An 11,329-nucleotide genomic window follows, 5' to 3' on the forward strand; every position below is an offset into this window, starting at 1 on the left:
TTTTCTTCCCTTCCACCTCTCCCGGACAGCAGATCCACCCAAAAGCAGGCTGAAAGCTAACAAGAGCAGAGTTTAGTTCCTTCTGGAGTCTCCACCATGTGCTCAGATGAAATAATGCATCCACTCAGCTACTTTTCCATGAAACTGGGATATTGCATTAGACGGATGAGACTCTTTTCCTCATCTTAATTTCCAAAAAAGAAAAAAAAAATCTCAGAAGTACATTCTCCCAATGTCTTCAAAGATTGTAAAAAGACCCTGTCCTCTAATAAAAAAGCAGTCAGACATTTGTAACTTAGGATCCTGGGAATATGTGTAGATGTGTATGTAGGTAAATGTATTTGTGTTTTCAAGTCTATGTGTGGGGTATGTGTGTGCACATTTTCCCATTGAATCTTTCCCGTTAGAACTAGGCCCTGCAATCTAGTGACACAGGTCACACTTGCTATGACTGAAAATGACTCTTAAAATTTGAAACAAATTAGTGAGCTTGGCTCTAACTAGATCCTTCTGACCAAATGTGGTGAACTTTCCAATTAAAGTTAGGCGTATTTACTTACTTTCTCTCTCCAAGGCTTATTGGTCGGGGTTGTGATCTTGGGGACCTGGGTCCTACTGGCATCAACTGCAACTCCCACAAAAAAACTGCCTGCACTTACAATTCCACTATTCAGTTAATGTCAGGCTTCTCTCTTTGATCTTTTGTATTAGCTTCACAAACACAAAGAATTAGGAGGGAAGATAAATCTACCAGTCCAGTGATAGTGTCTGAACTTCCCCAATAAAGCTTTCTTATAAATGACTCCAGTAGCAATTTACTATGATCAATTTTACATACTATAGTGTAGCTTGATACAAAAATATCTTGAGAAGGGAAAATATGTTGAGGTTTTTCTCCTTGCTGTTGGTATGAGGATGGGGGTACAAGATACAAATTCTGAGTATTATTTTCATTTAAGAACCACCAAACGGAGGCTTTCCTTCACAGAGATAAGGTCACTTGCAGACTTGTGATAGCATACAATTACCAAATTTGGATCTTCATGATGGTGAGAGTCCAACCACTCAGAATACTTACCACCACATCTCTACTTTTACCTTGAGCCTTTTCCCATTAGCCATGGTCAACCCCACTGTGTTCTTCGACATCACCGTTGATGGCGAGACTTTAGGCCGCGTCTCCTTCCAGCTGTTTGCAGACAAAGTTCCAAGACAGCAGAAAACTTTCATGCTCTGAGCACTGGAGAGAAAGGATTTGGTTATAAGGGTTCCTGCTTTCACAGAATTATTCCAGGGTTTATGTGCCAGGGTGATGACTTTACACACCATAATGGCACTGGCGGCAAGTCCATCTATGGGGAGAAATTTCATGATGAGAACTTCATCTTGAAGCATACAGGTCCCAGCATCTTGTCCATGGCAAATGCTGGACCCAACACAAACGGTTTCCAGTTTTTCATCTGCACTAGTAAGACTGAATGGTTGGATGGCAAGCATGTGGTTTTTGACAAGGTGAAAGAGGGCATGAATGTTGTGCAAGCCATGGAGGGCTTTGGGTCCAAGAATGGCAAGACCAGCAAGAAGATCACCATTGCTGACTGTGGACAACTCTAATAAATTTGACTTGTTTTATCCTAAACTACCAGATCACTCCTTCTGTAGCTCAGGAGAGTACCCCCTCCATCTCATTTGTTCACAGTATCCCTATAATCTTTGTGCTCTAGCTACAATTCTTTGGGTTCCATATTTTCCTTACTCCCTTCCACATCTAGTTGGATAGCAGAGAAATAAAAACTAAATATCAACAACAAAAAAAAGTTTGCTTGCACAAGAGCAAGTTTAAACACCATCAAATTTGCACTTTCCAGTGTCTGACACTGCATTCCCCACATGCATTCTGGGCTTGGGAGGTTAATTTGAACCCATCCTTTAGTAGTGGTTCTAATGCTTACAGTTCCCTGTGATAGAACAGGTGCCAAAGAACCCCATTGCATGCCATAGATCACTGTCTTGTTTTACACAGAACACCTTTCCACTTCCAGGAAGTCTTGTTTCTTTAAGGGGTTGTGTGTCATTGAGTGTGTGTTGGGTACTCCCTCCAGGTTAGCACTGACTCATTCTTAGCCTTGATTGTTCTAGTAAGGTCGGAAAATGCTACACATGCCCTGCACTGCCTGGGATGTCCAGTTGTTGACTATGAGTCTTCAAAAAGGTTGAAATACTGCAAACTCACTGATGGGGACCTATTCTCTAAGTGCAGAGCACCCTCTATTCCCCGACAGGTATGCTGATGCAGTCACCAGAAGAATAGCTCCTCATCTCACATTAAGCGTGATCACACAGGCCAAGGTGGGTTTGGACACTGTTTTCTTTAATTCAAAGATCCTATGCAAATGTTCCCTCACCTCTGAGGCATTGCTCAGCCTTCTGTGTCTCCACAGTACAAGGCATAGTGATCTCCAGACTGCCATGAGTGAGCAAAAGGTTTGGTGACACTACTCTCCCAGGTTGCTCCCTGGAAGGCAGCAGGGTAACTGCTTTATTTCCACCACACAGCAGTCTTCGCTATGAGGATATATCTTAGCATAATGTTCTGCCCTCAGAAAGACAGTCTCACTCAGCATTTTCCCTGATCTAGTATCTGAACTGACAAGCTTGTGAGGATGAGGAACAAGAGGGGATACTGTGCTCTGCACAGTCTCCCACAGCCTCACTCCCCACTTCCCCACCAACCTGCTTCTGTGCCTTCTGAGAGCTCAGATTCTCAAGGGCGGTTCTCCCAACAAGGAGCAAACAAAGATAGTCTCCACCTCAGCTGCTCCTGCGACTCCTGAATAACCTTGTCCCCCTATCCATATGATTTAACCTAAAGTGTCATCTGTTTAAAGTAGATTCAAAAGATACATGTGAATCCAATAAAATAAAATAGGTAACTACTGAAATAAAATTAGAAAGTCTTTTGTTAAGTAAATTAGGAATGTAAATAAATATGCAGGACAAAGAGGTCATTTAAAAAAGATCTGACTTACAGGATTAGTCATTCAGGTAATAAAGCAATAGAGAAAATTTAAATAAACAAATAAATAAATAAAGTAGATACTACATTACAGGCATAGATTTACAGATGACAAATTCCTGCAGCAAGCACAGAGGATCCCTGATTGCCTTCCAGTGAATAAGATATAATTAGTCTTATTTTTGCAAATGAGACAGCATAGGACTAAATAAATAAATATGGTTTGGAGAGATAAAATAGTGGTCCTTAGTTGTCTTTTGTCCATATACTTCATAAGAGCTTGCCAACTTCTTACCAACAAGGATTTTGCTAAGAAGACAGAAAAAGCACAAAGAGAGAGCAGAGGCTGCGAAGGCAAGTGAGTACATTAGTGAAGGGATGTGCCATTCCTACTCTTGGACTTTATCCCATTTTGCATTTTCAGCCTTCCCCCCTCTGACACACACAATTTTAGTCACCCTCCTTGCCATCAATTTGTACATAGTCAGTAAATACAGATATCAGTGTGGTAAACCTGGATTCATGCTTTAAAAATGGTTTTCCCTAAGTTATCTCACCAAATACAGATTGGATTGAGAGTTCTTTAGGTAGACATCCCTCCAAACCTGAGCCGATGTTTTGACTCTGCCCCTGGAAAGCTCTTTCTCCTTGAAGTCCGTGGAAAGCTCTCATCTTCCCTGCAGGCTTACCCAAGATCTGGGCGTATCAGAGAATCTTCACTGAAGTCCCCAGAGGCTGCAAGATAAAATGAACAAAGCCTGGACCTCAGACTTCAGTTTGCACCCTGTTTCTGATAATTACTTATGAGGGCCAGGGCACGTTAATTAATCTTTCATAACTTAAGTTTCTGCCTAAGCACATAACTGACACAGACCTGTTATCAGCCCACATTCTCTCTTCTCCCACTGAGGCAAAACCTCACCTCGCACCTCTGTATCATGGCACTAGCCACAGAAACCTATACCCTTCATGTAAGCTCTGGAAGTACTGCTGATGTTACCTCACAGAGATGGAGGCTACTACTGTTTTGGCTCTGACTGCAGCACTGCTCACATTTACAAGGGATAACCCAAGAACTGACTGTTTTGCAGGAAATCAAAAGAGGATAACTTAGAGAATCTTTTCCAAGAGGAGGTATTTCGCATTTACAATTTCAGGAAATATTTTTAAGGATCTTATTTCAATCAATAGAACTGAGATGACAATTTTCCAAGGGGAAAATCAAAATACATTTAAACTCAGAGGTAAAGCTAAAAAGAAAGCAGAAAATCAGACCTAACCTTTTGTTTCTGTTCAAGTTCAAATTCAGTACCTTTTATATATCACTTCAATTCATTCTTAGAGCAATCTTATGAGTTAGAAAATAGATACACTTTTAGGGAGTGAGCAGTCAATTGTTGCCCTTGGGTAAATGTTCAAGGCTACCCACCTAGGACATGCAAAAATTAGGACATGAACTCAGATTAGTGAGAATTCGCATTGTGTCTATGGAAAAATCTCTTCATATATGGGATGTTCATTTCAACAGGCGGATATTGCCAGATAGAAGAACCAGGCCCTTGGGATAAATGCAACTGTGTGGTCTTATCAGTCCTGGTCCTCAGATGTCCTCAGGGAGATATGTCTTTGTCCCCCACTCCCCTACTCTGCCTCCTGTACTGTTCCTGAGGGATCTTACTTTCTCAGTGAAAGTGCAGGTTAGATTATAAGAGCTGACCATCACAACCCAAACACTGGTGAGCATCTTCAGTGCATAAGGCGCTCTTAGACCCCCAAAAGTCTCTGAGATGGGGAGGACAAGATTCTACTAGTAACATTTTAGACATATTGATATCCAAAGAGATTCGGAGACTGGAAACATGTATATTGGCAACCCCAAGATTTTCCTTACTTGAAAGTCAGTTCAGAGGGAAGTGGACAAGGGAAGAGGAAAATAATTCACTGGTGGAGGGGAAAAAAAAAAGACAGAAAGACTCTTTGAAAACTTCTCACTCCTTCATGAGAAGACCTCACTGGTCCTTTTAGTCTTGCCCAGGCCCAGGTCCTCCACACATAATGCCCTTAGCATCCCTCTGCAGAGGTACTGTTCACAGAGTCCTTGAAAGATAGAATGTGAAGAAAACCCACCAAATTCCACTTTTAGTCACCTTCCCCATGTGCCCCAAGACCCTCTCCTTCATGCCTGAAACACAGCAGAACTGTGGATGGCATATAGACACAGGATCTGATGTACCACAAAACGCCAGCAACTGAATGAAAAGAAACCAATATCAGAACACCCATTTTCAAGAGAAAGTATGGTTGCTTTCCATATGTTTTTAAATTGAGAGAAGGAAAAAACCCTCTAGTGACACATTCTCTTAATATAAGGACATGGTCACATGGAAACAAGGCTCACGGACAAGATGGGATTGGATATGGCACAATGGATGGTGTCACCATCTCCTCCTGACAGTTGAATTCACGACATCTGTGGGTAAAATGATTATTTTGAGTTTTGTGATCACTGCACATTTCACTGATTTTTTTATGAATAAAATATAAAAACTTGGAATTGTTCAAATTTACTTTGAAGAACAATGTAATTTGTATTCCAAGGGTGCTGCAGAGATGGTGTGTGTGTGTGTGTGTGTGTGTGTGTGTGTGTGTGTGTGTGTGTGGTGATTGTTTCTTTGCAGACCATTCTGGTAAATATACGTTCTTATATATTAATTTTGGAAAGCCTTTCCTTTAAAGAACTCACCAAATTTACACAGAGGCATGTGAATATATAGAAGTTTATAATAAGAGTAGGAAAATGATGAAATGAAGAGATTAAGAAAAGAGAGAATCATAGAATTTTAGATGTAACATAGCATTAATTTAAACCTTTTATTTTGCAGATAAGAAAACCGAATCACAGAAGTGAAGTGAGTTTTCTCTTTTGAAATCCAGTCTCATTGGAGAATGGCTATTAGTGGAAGTCCCGGCGGGGGCGGGGAGACACTGATCTCTAGTATTCCTGCAGTTACCAAAACTAGAGAAGTAGTTATTTGGTTTTTTATGACAGTATTGAGTACTAGAGGAGCAGGGTGTTCTTTACCGCAAGAGGAACGCATTATTAATGAACATTCAGAATGTCACTTCACCTAGTTCCAGATGAGCTTTTCGAGCTATCATTCCACAAGCCTTGGGAAGCAGCCAGGTGTGAGGCAGCCTTTCAAGCTGATCTTAAAAGTCATAGTCGATAAAACCTGAGCCTTTCCCACATGGATTCCTGCTGGATTCACCTTGAGCCGAGCTGGGAGACGTTGACTGAATTTGTTTCTTTTCCTTACCAACAACCAGTTTGCAACTCCTAAAATATGGATCAGAACAGATGGAAATGCCTTTCTCCATCTGGGTTTCTTCTTTTATTCTCTTCCCTTTCAGAGATTGGCTGGATAGAAAAGGAAAATAATATTTTGGAGGATTTACTATATATTAGGCATTGTGCCTATATCACTTGGTTTTTCCCAACAAGTCTGTGAGATAGATTTCATTAGCTACATTTCAGATGAGGAGACTTACACTTAGATTAAGTTGTTGCCCTGAAGGGCCCCTGTCTAGAAAATGGCATATGTGGGAATCAATGCAGGTCCTTTTGACTCCAGAGTCAAACTGCTATAGCAGTGGTTCTCACAGCATGGTCCTGGGACACATCAAGGTCAACTTGAAGCTTGTTAGAAATGTACATCCTTGAGTACCCTCCCAGATATGCCACATCAGATACTCAGCAATCTGTGTTTCAACAAGTCTTTCAGGTCATTGTGATGCACAGCAGAGCTGCAGTTTGCTTTGTGTGTCTTCTGTTAGGTCACCTTATTGTGAAAGAAGAGAGTTGACAATTTTCTCATGCTCTCAATGGATCATTTATAATGTGGGTTTTTCTCTGACTTCACTTTATTTATTTATTTATATTATTTATTTGTATTTTTTAAGCAGGTTAGTGTGCTATATTCTAAATATATATTTATATATGTATATATGTATATAGATACACACATACATACACATATATATGTTAAAGATGTTGATTCATTTGTAAAATATGGGAAAATGTTTAACATGTACTTATGAAGCCAGTTAATGAGAATAAAAGTCCAGATTTACATGAATGAATATTGGCAAATGGCCATAGGCTGTTTTCTCCTCCTCCTCCTCCTCTTTTTCTTCTTCAACAGTCTAACAATGATCTATCCTGGAGAGAGTTCCATGTGCCCTTGAATAGAACGTGTATTCTGCTGCCATTGAGTGGAGCATTCTATAGATGTCTGCCTCTCTGTTCTTTTGTAAAGCCATCCCAGGAGCACAAAAGGCCGCGAAGGTAAGAGCCTTGGGGTTCAGGTGTGCAGTCTGCAGTCAGGGAAGGGCAGGAGGGATGGTTTTTCAATGTTGATACAGCAAAAGATCTGTGCCTCACATTTTGGCCCTTAGTAGGATGTGATCTATGACACACTGCTTGATTTCTCAAAGGCACCATTTCCTCATCATTGGAAGTTGGGTAATACAAGCAAACATGCCTTTGCATACAAGTGATTGTAATGACTTTCCATTTATTCCTACATTCCCTCGTACATTTTGCTCTCCCAAGATAGATACTGCATTGAAGGAAACATGGATTATGTGGCCATAACATCGACCTCTCTACCAAAGGAAAAAAAAAGTTCTTTAGTTGTCATCAGATTTTTTTGTACATGGCATTCAATAAGCCAAACAATGTCACATTTAGCCATCATGACAACAGCACATATTCTTTAGGATGTTCACACGTGTACAGTGTTTCTAGTTCATTCACATTCTTATTTGTGCATTTTTTAAAAAAAAATCTAATTTTATCTCAGGTATCAAGCATTCTCATTTGTGCACTTTTTTAAAAAATCTAATTTTATATCAGGTATCATGTTCATATTTTCTGTCCCCTCCTCAGATAATTTTATTTATTTATTTATCTATTTATTTCTGATTAGGAATCTTACTGTCATCCAGGCTGGCGTGCAGTGGTAGGCTCATGGCCACCACAGCCTCGACCTGCTGGGCTCGGGCAATTCTTCTGCCTCAGCCTTCCAAATAGTTCGAACTACGGGCATGTGCCACCACGCCTGTCTAATTGTTTGATTTATTGTAGTGATGAGGTCTCGCCAAGCTGCCCAGGTTTGAACCCTTGGGCTTAAACAATCCTCCTGCCTCTTCCTCGCAAAGTGCTGGGATGACAGGCATGAGCCACCACATCCAGCAGGCAATTTCATTTAAAATACACTCTCCCTCTTCAGCTGCTGGACTTTTCAGATGTTTATGTTGTCGCCTCTCCAAATGTGTCTTAAGTTAGTTGCTACCTGATTCTAAGGATGTCTTCATCTTTTCTAGCACATCAGTGGCTCTTCACCTTTAATCATCATGCTGCTCAGTTCTCTGGTTGGCCCTAAATTCCAAGAGTATTTCCAGTGTTGCTGAGTCAGATATTGAGGCTGTACAGGCTGTGATGCCCATATTGGGGAATGGAGACGAATCCTAAGGGCAGAAATAAAATATTCCCAGCAGCACAGGTCATAGCAAAGATGTGACCACAGAGCTGCTTGGTGTGATGTCCCAGGGTCCTGGGCTCTTATCCCATGTGGTTAATCCTGTTCTAAGTAACAGGCACTAGACTTCTGATGTAGATCAAGGCTTTCACAATCACTTAAAAACCAAAGGGAAGGAGGAGCCTGCAGTAACCTACTAATACACTTCACTTACAAACCGCTCACAGAAAGGGGGCAAGAGTATTCCTGAGTAAATTCAAAACGAAGACAGGGATTCAGAGATGAGGTAAAAGAGGTTAAAATCCAGGGACTATGGATCTCCCTGCAAAACCCAAGCAAGAAATTGTTGACACTAGATGGCAGCAGTGCCCCATGTTTTCCTTTTAAATTAAACCAGCCTTGAGGTCTTGGGGGGGTGGAGGGGGGCTGCAGTATTAACACACAAATACAGCTACATTACAAAATCAGCCTATTTTATTTGACAGTTGCTTCCCACCCTACTCATACTTGTGATCAAGAAACAATTTAGCAAGAATCATCGTAACTCTAATATATGACTTGGCCAAAGAAAATGCCCTCTATAAATAATAGCAAAAATGAGTGTTTTCTGGTTATTGGGACCATTATTTTTCAATGATGTGACTCAAATAGATTCCCTGCACTCTGGAGGATGGAGGTGGCATGAGAGGTTTGCCAGCAGAGCACAAACAGGGGAAGTTCAGCCTGGAGCCTGTCACAACCATGTGTGAAGGGGTTCAGTTTCCCAGGTGACACTCAACCCGACTGATTGGGATCCTAGTAAAGCGAAAATCATCTCAGAGTTCTACCCCAGGATGGTTAGATTTGGGAAACGTTTTTTAATGGCAGAAATCCTTCTTGGTGACACGAGTCATTAGGAATGGCAGTGCAAAGACAAGATACTGTTTCTCAAGGAGAAGTCAGCTCCTTAGCTCCTGATGGAGATCAATTTTTCCTGATGAGGAACTCAAAATGAACTATTGGAGCACTTAATGGGTCTTGAAAAGCATTTTTGTTCACTTGCTGAGTTACAGATACCATCTGGGGTCTGATTTAACATCACAGAGGGGGCGACTCTCTTCACCACCAACCTCCTTGTTCAGCCCAAAGATTAGAATTCACAGTTCCACTGGGGATTCCCCTGCAATTGAACCTTTCTGTCTTTTCTCTAGAGAACACCGAGGCAAGATAGGACTCTGCACTGAGAAAAATCGAGTCATGGCTAGGACTGCGGCTCCAAAAGAGGCAAATTCAGCAGCTCATATTGGAAGCTCCTGTCTCCATGAGAGAAAGAAGCGTTTTGGTGGTGGCTCCAATTGCTCTGCGTAGGTTGTGGGGAGACTGAGGAAGTCATGCTTTGGTGCTTATATTTCAAGATTGTCGTTCTTTGTTTTCTCAGTCCATCATAGTAGCTTCATGTAGCCTAGAGACCATGGCGGAGGGAGAATCTAATAAAATTAAAGGAGGGATATGCAAAATTGTAGAATTGTTGACTTATATGATCTTGAAGACTGAGACAGAATGAAGACTGACCGAATGAAGACAGGAGTGGGGGTGCAATCTGCAGTGGGGAATCCCTCCATGGGCTCTCCATCCCATCACAGTCATTCAGGATGTAGGGAGCTGGTATTGAGCATACTTGGTGTACTATTATATTTGCAGGCATAATCCTTTTACCGAGGTGAGGTGTTTCCATGTCCTCATACCTCCAGTCTTTAAAAAGGCTAAAACTTTTTGTGTAAGAATGTTGAATCCTTTAATATCCCTTTGTGAAAACTAGCACTCACTGTGTTTTCCTATTAACGTACCATCCTTCCCTAAAATATCTTGCCTTACACATATTTCAGAAATTACAGGAATGCCTCCTCTATTCGGGGGAACTGGCTGAAATCCAGTTTATTATATCAACGATTGCTATTCTAGAGCTGTTCTCTGTCTGCTAGCTTCATCTTTTTTGCAGAATCAGGGAGAACCGTGTCTTCTGTCTTAAGATTCCTTCACAACCCATTGAATTGTACATATAGTTTCACCCAAAGTGTGCCAACATGCTGGCTCTCATGACCAGACCATAATATCAATTCTAGAGATGCTTCCTCATTTTAAATTTCATCTGAACTTGAAGTTTGTGTACGGATACCCTAATGCAGCTCAAAGTCAGTAAATTCGTAAACCTTTACAAGTCCTTGCAAATAATCGTCTCATTAAAGATAATTTCCAAAGGTTGCATATATGTGTCCGTGTGTGTATATACTATGTATCCATTCCTCCCTTGGAGTTAGAGTCCCTGCCCTCTCTCTCTCCACCTGCATTTCAGATCTAAGTTATGCAGGTGGCTCCTCTTGGTCAGCAAGAAGGAGAGATCAATAGATGGAGGCCGGCCTCTGCCCCCGCAGCAACCCTCCAGTTCGCCGGAGTTGTCGGATCGCATGGTTCCTCCCCTGCGTGCGGCGTGGGCTTCCCCCACCCGGGCGCCCAACAAGTCTCCTCTCCAGCCTGCGCGCCGCGGCGCTGGAGCCGAAGCGAGCGCAGCCCGGCGCGGGGAGTCCAGGCCCGAGGCCGGCTGGTCTGGAATTGCGCCGTGCCCAGCCTCGTTCCCCTCTCTGTGGGTAGGGATGGTTGAGTCCAGCCGCCACGGCAGCGGCTCCTTGTGCCGCTAGCAGCCTGTCTTCTGCGCTCTCCGCCTTGTTCTCTCCAGACTGGAGCTCTCCTCCCCCCGCGCCCCCCTCCCCGCGGCTCCCACTCGCTGGCTCTCTCC

General features: G+C 42.2%; 1 pseudogene; it reads left to right on the forward strand.

Moving 5' to 3' along the window:
• The first annotated feature begins 1,120 nt into the window (after positions 1–1,120).
• On the forward strand, positions 1,121–1,614 carry LOC110594694 (annotated as a pseudogene).
• The last annotated feature ends 9,715 nt before the right edge of the window (positions 1,615–11,329 follow it).

Source organism: Carlito syrichta, unplaced genomic scaffold, assembly GCF_000164805.1.
Source record: "Carlito syrichta isolate Samal-C Ts95f unplaced genomic scaffold, Tarsius_syrichta-2.0.1 Scaffold50759, whole genome shotgun sequence".
Lineage (NCBI taxonomy): Eukaryota > Metazoa > Chordata > Mammalia > Primates > Tarsiidae > Carlito > Carlito syrichta.